Source organism: Garra rufa, unplaced genomic scaffold, assembly GCF_049309525.1.
Source record: "Garra rufa unplaced genomic scaffold, GarRuf1.0 hap1_unplaced_001, whole genome shotgun sequence".
NCBI lineage: Eukaryota > Metazoa > Chordata > Actinopteri > Cypriniformes > Cyprinidae > Garra > Garra rufa.
The window spans coordinates 6,636,929-6,647,697 of record NW_027394276.1 but is presented as its reverse complement, the minus strand read 5'-3'; the positions used below and the strand labels follow the sequence as shown (position 1 = coordinate 6,647,697).

At 35.1% G+C, this 10,769-nt stretch overlaps 1 long non-coding RNA gene across 1 annotated transcript; it reads right to left on the bottom strand.

Annotated features, from left to right (window-relative positions):
- Positions 1–8,776: 8,776 nt before the first annotated feature.
- LOC141302340 (uncharacterized) lies at positions 8,777–10,414 on the bottom strand. The gene is made up of 5 exons (XR_012342367.1): positions 10,348–10,414; positions 9,875–9,991; positions 9,676–9,740; positions 9,381–9,595; positions 8,777–9,296 (listed from the first exon to the last, which is right to left on the bottom strand). It is a non-coding gene; the product is annotated as an uncharacterized lncRNA (long non-coding RNA).
- Positions 10,415–10,769: the final 355 nt, after the last annotated feature.

The window sequence follows — 10,769 nt, the reverse complement described above, 5'->3', positions numbered from 1 at the left end:
CCAGTGTTTTCTGTTGTACTGACACGAGAGTCAAGGCTCCGAGCTCTCGGTCTGCGAACTACATCACTGAGCCTCTTTTAAAAGCATTTAAATAAAAACACTCCAGCGACTGTACGCAATGTAAACATAATATCATTTTAAAGAGCTATATTAAGCGCATATGAGCTGCTTTTATATGGTTTACGGATGAGCTTCAGGGCTGGCGTTTCTTCGTCCGTGTTCACAAAACTACATAAAGCCATTTTAAAAAAAACACTCCAGCGATTGAACAGTAATAGTAGATTAGTGTATTGGAAACGTTAAAATGCTTGCTTATTTGTGCTGCGTTTTTGTGGAAACGAATTAGCTAGTAAAGACTGTTTCATGAATATGGTCTCATCGTTTGAGCCACATAGTTCAACAAAGCACGGCCGTTTTTAATGACCAACTAATAACTTCTGCTATTTAACTGATTAGAGTTCTCAAAAAATGCAACTGTATTGAACATAGCACCCAATCACTCGTTTAATATTTTTTGTTCCCTGTCATTTCGCTGTATTTTATGTTTGATTTAGCACAGGTGCCCTCTTACGACATACTCCGAAAGTCCCCTTAGGCATTTGTGCGCATGCGCACTACTCATAAATGGTGCTTTATAGAGGACGCACAAAAATACAGATTAAAATCATTTATATTTAGGTTAAATGGAAGATATAGCTTGTGCTGCATGTTAGCTTGCAAATTATGCCCAAGAACATAATTTATTAAGCCATATGTCTTACTAACAAGAAACAATGCCTCTAACCACAGGTCACGTACGAAAAATAATGCCCCGTTTAAGCCATCATCCACTCCACTGAAGGGGGTGGAGCGGAAAATGAAAATAAATACGGCCTTTTAAAATTTAAATGCTCCAGCGATTTCATTCCGTCAACCCCTTAGAACACACCAAGAGCTAAATTCAGGTGTTTGCGAGTAGTTTCATTTAAAACGGAGAGGGCTGCCTTCAGCCAGTGTTTTCTGTTGTACTGACACGAGAGTCAAGGCTCCGAGCTCTCGGTCTGCGAACTACATCACTGAGCCTCTTTTAAAAGCATTTAAATAAAAACACTCCAGCGACTGTACGCAATGTAAACATAATATCATTTTAAAGAGCTATATTAAGCGCATATGAGCTGCTTTTATATGGTTTACGGATGAGCTTCAGGGCTGGCGTTTCTTCGTCCGTGTTCACAAAACTACATATTTTAAAGGCATTTAAAAAATAAAAACACTCCAGCGATTGAACAGTAATAGTAGATTAGTGTATTGGAAACGTTAAAATGCTTGCTTATTTGTGCTGCGTTTTTGTGGAAACGAATTAGCTAGTAAAGACTGTTTCATGAATATGGTCTCATCGTTTGAGCCACATAGTTCAACAAAGCACGGCCGTTTTTAACAACCCAGGCTCATTGGCAATACGTGACTCTGCCTACATTTCTGCAGAACCTGAAATACGTATCTCCAGGTACATTTGGCTGCACTTTTCGGGTGAACCGTCCACTAGAGGCGCTAATGTGTATTTTTTTCCTCCGTTTTAAATACACGTTTATTAAAGGTTAGAAAGCAAATTAAACAGTGCTCGGTCTTCTCAGCATACAAAACGTTTGTATTAAACTTGTTAATTCCACATTTTTAAGGTGCCAAAGACACACGTCTCGTCTGGATTTATCCTTTAACTTCGATGGAGAGCAGTTGCGTACAAATACCACGCAGCATCTTCTACGGCAATTACGTCACCAGCCAGGCTCAGTTCGACCAGTCCACCTGATACGTGTACACCTTCAAGCAGGTAAGTGACCGCGACAATCTTTTCATTATTTTAATTATTTCGGTGTTTCTGCATCACTTCCATGGGGTCATGTGTTAAAACGGAAGCTTAGTGGAATAGTTAGCACGGCTGCTAACGTTAGCCTACGATTGACATTAGCCTAAGCATTACCACTGTAACTGTAGTTTTACTATAGTATTTATAGTATATGCACACTAACCACTAGCTTACTATGGTTTTACCACTGTAATTGTAGTTTTACTATAGTATTTGTAGTATATGCACACTAACCACTAGCTTACTATGGTTTTACCACTGTAATTGTAGATTTACTATAGTATTTGTAGTATATGCACACTAACCACTAGCTTACTATGGTTTTACCACTGTAACCGTAGTTTTACTGTGGTATTTGTAGTATAAGCACACTAACCACTAGCTTACTATGGTTTTACCACTGTAACCGTAGTTTTACTGTGGTATTTGTAGTATAAGCACACTAACCACAAAGCTTACTATGGTTTTACCACTGTAACTGTAGTTTTACTGTGGTATTTGTAGGATATGCACACTAACCACTAGCTTACTATGGTTTTACCACTGTAATTGTAGTTTTACTATAGTATTTGTAGTATATGCACACTAACCACTAGCTTACTATGGTTTTACCACTGTAATTGTAGTTTTACTATAGTATTTGTAGTATATGCACACTAACCACTAGCTTACTATAGTTTTACCACTGTAACTGTAGTTTTACTGTGGTATTTGTAGTATAAGCACAGTAAACACAATGCTTACTATGGTTTTACCACTGTAACTGTAGTTTTACTATAGTATTTATAGTATATGCACACTAACCACTAGCTTACTATGGTTTTACCACTGTAATTGTAGATTTACTATAGTATTTGTAGTATATGCACACTAACCACTAGCTTACTATGGTTTTACCACTGTAACCGTAGTTTTACTGTGGTATTTGTAGTATAAGCACACTAACCACTAGCTTACTATGGTTTTACCACTGTAACCGTAGTTTTACTGTGGTATTTGTAGTATAAGCACACTAACCACAAAGCTTACTATGGTTTTACCACTGTAACTGTAGTTTTACTGTGGTATTTGTAGGATATGCACACTAACCACTAGCTTACTATGGTTTTACCACTGTAATTGTAGTTTTACTATAGTATTTGTAGTATATGCACACTAACCACTAGCTTACTATGGTTTTACCACTGTAATTGTAGTTTTACTATAGTATTTGTAGTATATGCACACTAACCACTAGCTTACTATAGTTTTACCACTGTAACTGTAGTTTTACTGTGGTATTTGTAGTATAAGCACAGTAAACACAATGCTTACTATGGTTTTACCACTGTAACTGTAGTTTTACTATAGTATTTGTAGTATATGCACACTAACCACTAGCTTACTATGGTTTTACCACTGTAACTGTAGTTTTACTGTGGTATTTGTAGTATAAGCACAGTAAACACAATGCTTACTATGGTTTTACCACTGTAACCGTAATTTTACTATAGTATTTGTAGTATATGCACACTAACCACTAGCTTACTATAGTTTTACCACTGTAACCATAGTTTTACTGTGGTATTTGTAGTATAAGCACAGTAAACACAATGCTTACTATGGTTTTACCACTGTAACTGTAGTTTTACTATAGTATTTGTAGGATATGCACACTAACCACTAGCTTACTATGGTTTTACCACTGTAACTGTAGTTTTACTGTGGTATTTGTAGTATATGCACAGTAAACACAACTCTTACTATGGTTTTACCACTGTAACTGTAGTTTTACTGTGGTATTTTTAGTATAAGCACAGTAAACACAATGCTTACTATGGTTTTACCACTGTAACTGTAGTTTTACTATAGTATTTGTAGTATATGCACACTAACCACTAGCTTACTATGGTTTTACCACTGTAACTGTAGTTTTACTGTGGTATTTGTAGTATAAGCACAGTAAACACAATGCTTACTATGGTTTTACCACTGTAACCGTAATTTTACTATAGTATTTGTAGTATATGCACACTAACCACTAGCTTACTATAGTTTTACCACTGTAACCATAGTTTTACTGTGGTATTTGTAGTATAAGCACAGTAAACACAATGCTTACTATGGTTTTACCACTGTAACTGTAGTTTTACTATAGTATTTGTAGGATATGCACACTAACCACTAGCTTACTATGGTTTTACCACTGTAACTGTAGTTTTACTGTGGTATTTGTAGTATATGCACAGTAAACACAACTCTTACTATGGTTTTACCACTGTAACTGTAGTTTTACTGTGGTATTTTTAGTATAAGCACAGTAAACACAACGCTTACTATGGTTTTACCACTGTAACTGTAGTTTTACTATAGTATTTGTAGTATATGCACAGTAAACACAACTCTTACTATGGTTTTACCACTGTTACCGTAGTTTTACTATAGTATTTTTAGTATAAGCACAGTAAACACAACTCTTACTATGGTTTTACCACTGTAACTGTAGTTTTACTGTGGTATTTGTAGGATATGCACAGTAAACACAACGCTTACTATGGTTTTACCACTGTAACTGTAGTTTTACTATAGTATTTGTAGTATATGCACAGTAAACACAACGCTTACTATGGTTTTACCACTGTAACCATAGTTTTACTATAGTATTTGTAGGATATGCACACTTACCACTAGCTTACTATGGTTTTACCACTGTAACCGTAGTTTTACTGTGGTATTTGTAGTATAAGCACAGTAAACACAATGCTTACTATGGTTTTACCACTGTAACCGTAGTTTTACAACAGTATTTGTAGGATATGCACACTAACCACTAGCTTACTGTGGTTTTACCACTGTAACCATAGTTTCACTGTGGTATTTGTAGTATAAGCACAGTAAACACAATGCTTACTATGGTTTTACCACTGTAACTGTAGTTTTACCATAGTAACTTTGATTTTACGGTGTACTATTTGTAAAGCACAGTAACCACAATGCCTACCACACTTTTAAATGTTTTTTGTGAAGTAATTGTAATTCAGTATTTTTTTTTTCTGTCTTGCAGTTAGGTCAGATCACTTACGCCAGCAGCTCTTTTAAGAAGCAATCTCTGGTAAAAGCCATCGCTGTATGAACTGTAATTCATAATTAATTTACACATAGTTTTGCTCTCTCTCTCTTTCTTTGGTTCATCATGACATTTTTAAAATCTCATAATTTTGACCAATTCTGTTAGAAAGCTGCTAGAATTAACAGGGAACTTGAACTCAAAGCTCCAAGTGCTGATCTTGAAGAAGCTGTCAAAGAGGCTGAAAAGTCCTTCAATGATTCAATCTTTCACAGTAATGTTGAAGACATTTAGCTATAACTGATTTGCTTTAATCAACGCATCCTTATTGTTAGTGTTAATAATACCTTTCCTTACAGTCCTTCCTCTCAAATATTTTGGTCACAGATTTTGTTTAGCACATTGTCTCAACATGTGTGTATTTCTCTTTGTTTCAGGGTAAAGGGAAGACCAAAGGAAGGCCTGTCATTGGATTTGAATTGGGCCATGTTGTGCATTTCTGGAAAAGACCAAAAGCAAAGGCAAACATTCCAATGGTATGTCAATGTTGGTCTGAGCACCTGGACTGAACTGTACTGCAGTTACATTTTGCACAGCATCTGTACATACCCTACAGCCCCATCAGAAACAACAACCAACAAAGTGTCATGTCGAAGTATTAATAATTCATACAATTTACCAAGCCAGCAAATGTATATGATATTGTACAAGTGTACTCATATAATATTCCATGATTTTTCACTTGTACTTGTGTCATTGGCCATTGCCTCAACTCTCATGTTAATTGTGTCCATTGTAAGTAGTCAGAGTGTTTATACCAATCCAGTTTATATTAAGTCCATCATATTCTCTCTATATTAACCTTTACAAATTTTCACTGCCTCTTCCTGTTCTAACAGTACATGATATCTGCCCACACCTCAGAGTCTGCCTTTCTTTCTATGTTGATTTTTATTTAACACATCTGTCTAAGAAGCACAAGTCTGGAAATGCTAGTTTATCTTGTCACAAATCAGATCATTAGTAAATTTGGCCAAATCAGATTGCTTAAAGCTGTCCTTACCAAGAGCAAGAACAACAATAAGAACTATTTTAGCATCCACACCAACGGACGATAGCGTTCTGTTTACTGTTATACACGCTACAGTCATCTGCCATCTGTTGTCAATGTTTTTGTTGTTCATCATGTGATAAATTCTCTTTCTTCCTGTCTTGCAGGATTTCTCACAGACTACTGATATATATACATATAGTGATAGTGACAGGAGTGTCCACAGTAGAGATGAGGGTGTTGCCTGTAGAGGAGAAAGTCAAATAATAATAAAATTATAATTGTTATTAACCAGTAATTTGTCTTGCATTTAGTCACAATAGAAGCAAACAACGATTACAGGACAGATATATTTTAAAGGTAATAATTGTAAAATATTGAAATATTGTTCTAATCATCGTTTGCCTATTAGTTTGTTAAACAGAAGCATTGAATATTATTTGGCATCTTAACGTTTTCTGCAAACAAATTCTCTTTTTATTTTTGACTATTAGACAATCTTTTTAAGGGGTTTTCTATTGCCTATTTCTTAATTACCTCTATACAAATGCATTTCAAATACAATCAACTGCTTGTTTTGTCTTTTTTTTTTTTCCGTAATGGCACAAACTGGAGAGAGAGAATGCTGTTCTGGGCACTTTTTATCTGTGAAAAGTTTGATATGTCAATAAACATTGGGAAATGACTACAAAATGTGTGATTCATTATTTTTTATTATTCTTATAGTTCATCTGGCAGGTCTAAGAATTGCAATTTTGTAAGGTCCATTTCCAGGAAACAGAAGTGATTAATTGTTTACCCTTAATACACTGTAAATGTTACAGAAGCACAATTAAACAGTAGAAAAAAGCTTCATGTTTAATCATTAGAGGTGCATGTTTTTTGTTTTGAAAGCAAATGAAACATTTTGAATTATTGTTCACAGCAATTTATATCAAAGTTTTGAGTTTAAATATTGTACATAAATTTATATTAGTGTGAACATAATTTACTATGGGAACCATTATGCCCTTATTTTAAAAAATAAAATAAAATAATCCTGGTAATCAATAAATCTATTGCTGCATCAAGTTAACCAAACTATCCAATCTGTTGTTCCAGTTTTATGTTGAGTGGGGACAAATAAATATTGAACTGATTATCTGTATTTGCCACAAGAACCTGGAAGATCATGTCATAAATGACCATATTTGGACAAGCAAACGAGACGACTCTGTTCAATTTGGTTGCCATTTGGAACTCGCTGTGATTGGACTATCTTTTAATCCAAATGAAAAACAACGCTTAATGTTACAAAGTCCGTGTTGCTCTTATTACATCAGTAATACCTTCAGTTAACAACGAAGTGTTGCTATGTTGTGAGAACTTCCTAATTTACCGAGATCGTAACCCTAACCCTAAGCAGATCTTAATTAAACTACAAATAACAGCGCCATTTTTTTCGTGTTCTATAGATAGAATGGCAGAGGTTTGTGGGTAATGTAGTTTAAAATGTTTATTATTAAAATAGTGGAAAATGCAATCTTTTTTGAACAAAGGTTTATCTAAACAAGTACACTGTGCAAATATCTATGACATATTTAAGAGGCATGCTGAAATTTGGTTTTTTACTAAGATCATTTTTTAAAACACCTTTATACCACCTTTCCATGAATGTTTGAAAACTGTGTCCAACAATATGTAATTAACATAGCATAAGTAGTTGTCCTGCCAATTTTCTCTTTGACATTATAATCAGACACTGATTTACAGCCATTTGAAATGTTCATTTTTTTGCTCTTCCATGGGACTCTACTGGGCCCCTGGGGATTGAAGGGCAGTCAAAACACACAAATCTATTCTCATCATGGACAGCACACTGTGCTGAGTCACATTTTTTAGATTGTCTTTTCAAAAATTTGCCAATATGTAAGTTGAAAGTCATAGTTTTCTTAGAATAAGAATAGACATTTCCTAATTGAATTGTGTCCATTTATTTCATTAGATCAGGAGCAAGAATTGAGTGATGACAGGAAATGAAGACACCAGTTTAAACAATCAATACATATTGTGACACTTCTTTGTACTATCACACAATGTCAGTGTGTCATTCAGTAAGACAAGGTACAGACCGTGTGGTTTATGCAAAAGCTATACAATTCATGCAATGCAAAGGATCATAATATAAAAGACATCATTTGTATCTTTGTCAAATATTCCTCATCTTTGTCCATCTTTGCAAAACATCAGTAATGTGCATGCTCATCTTATTTATTATACAGTACAGGATTGATGTTGATCTTTCCCTGGTCCATCACCCTCAGCTGTGCATAAAGTGCCTGTAGCAATATACTGTAGTCCATGCAGTCTCTTCTAATGAATCTTTCAGCCTTCCCTTCATGTATTGAATGTCATTAATATGACCAAATGTCGCATCTTGATTAAAACACTCATGGTAATTATGTGTATTGTTTACACAATTAAATGGTGTATTTACCAAACATTCCTAATAAAGAATATTTACCATACTTTATTATCCAATACTTTGTGCTACATCATAAAGACAGCTAAAGTAGCCTATTAAGACAAATGATATTCAAGAGAAATAAAAATGGGTTATGTTAAAACCATATTATTTTAACCAGATGAAGCCTCCCAAATGCATGCATGGTTAAATGTCTTGAGCATCATAGAATCACATTCAGTTTCCTGCTCATCATCAGAGCTCTCTTGGTTTTCTTCCTCTTGCTTGCTTATCCATATCCCTATCTTAATAATCTCCTTCCATGTCATGAACAATTTGAAGTTGTTATCCAGCACACTACAGTACAACTGACGGACAAAAGACATGTGACCAATTTAAATCATATCACTTTATTGTCACAATACCATGATCACAAGTGTACAGGTGGTGACATTTTTTTGTGAAAACTGCAGCATGAAAGTATAGACAACAAATGCTCAATGCAGGCAACACACACATATAAGGGACTCAATACAGGTAGAGAACAATAAGGTAAATAGTATGCTATACAGAGAGCATGAAATTAAAACAATAATCACAGTACGCATACCTTTGCAGTGCAGTGTGGAATGAATCAGTTCAAACAGAATGTCATGGTGCAGAATAATAGCGAGTTAGAGTCCAGACAGTGCAACTGATAGAGAGCAGTGCATATGAGCTTGATGTGCTGTGTATTGTTTCTGGTATAAGTTCAGTGCAGTCTAATTGCCTGTGGAAAAATGTGTCTGCTGGTGCAGGTTCTGCAATAACTTCTGCCTGATGGTAACGATGAGAAAAATCCATGGCTCTGGTGGCTGGAGTCTCTGATGGTCCTCTATGCTTTCCTCACACACCAACTGATGTAAATATCCTGGAGGGACATAACATGTATTTAGGGTGTTGTAAATTAATAAACAATATATATCTTTATTTTTAATTGTTGCATTGGACTTACCATTGATTCTTGTTGGAGATATGAGCCAAATGGATCCCTTCACAACTATTTTGCAGTTGTCATTTGTGAAGTTTACTTTTACGGGCCGTAACATCTGAGCTGTCACAGTAGAATTGTTCAGGAATGCAGTCCTCATCGCAGTTTACTGGCGGTTTCAGGCTGCAATGCTGCATCTGGTGGCCATTGAATTGATATGGTCAACTGGCTTCACCCTCCTTCAAACAAACAAAACAATAAGTCAACAATAATTCCAGAGAAATAGTGTTGATGAATAGGTGCAGGTGTTAGTACTCACCATATTTGGCCAATCCTGCCCAAATTCCAGAGATGATAGCACAGTTGATTTGCCAATTCTAGGAGCTATAAAAAAAAAAAAAAAAAAGTGCATGTGAAAAATGGTAACGGCTGTCTTTTGAGAGATTAACATCCATTGCTATACCCCATATAACCCTAACCCCAACCCGTATAACTACATTGCTTGAATACATACATACCAGTAGAAATGTGCAAATTTTCAGCTCTGTGTTTGGGCACAAGAAGACCATGTTCATTCCTCATTCATCAGGACTGGCTTGCCGGGACTGATTTTCTTTGCTTTTTTTGGTCTTCATCTTTAAAACAATACAATATTTATTGACCCAATTTTTAATTATTATTGTTGTTTAAACATATAAATTAAGCAGTTATAATTATATACTTCAAACTCAAGTTCCCGGGCAACTCTAGCAGTCTCCTGAGTTCATCTGTATACATTTCTATTCAGAGTCTGAGAAAAGGCCATCATGCAAACTCTAAGCTTCTATTTTTCAACAGAGCACAAACTAATGTGTTAAGTGAGGGAGTAAAGAAATAAGATGAAGAGAAATAGGCAGAATTGTGTAAGTTTAACAGAATGAGAAGCAAGCAGCATTAGAAAAAAAAAATTATTTAACAGCAAACTAAAATGAATTATTTTAAATATGATTACCTGCTGATGGTTTTGTTGTAAGCAGTTTAAACGCCTCTTCACACCAAGGATGAGTCCACACCGCAGCTATTTGACATAAAATGACAGAAACAATATGGTTGGAATCTCTTTCAGAATTTTTTTTTCCAGATGTTGAACAATGAAAACATTGACAGCCAATCAAAATCCACCACACAAATAGCCTGAGCATTTAAATGCAGACAACATAACTGCAGCATACGCTTATGATAAAAAGAATGTTATTTTCTGTTAGTGTGAAATATAAACAATTAAAATAGTCATTATAATTCTTGCTCTTGGTGTGAACAGCTTTAAGTGATCTGATTTGGCCAAATTAACTGAAGGTCTGATTTCTCACATGACTAGTTAGAGATGGGAGTGAGTGTTGACTAGAGGAGAAATAAAAAAAATAATCAGTAGAC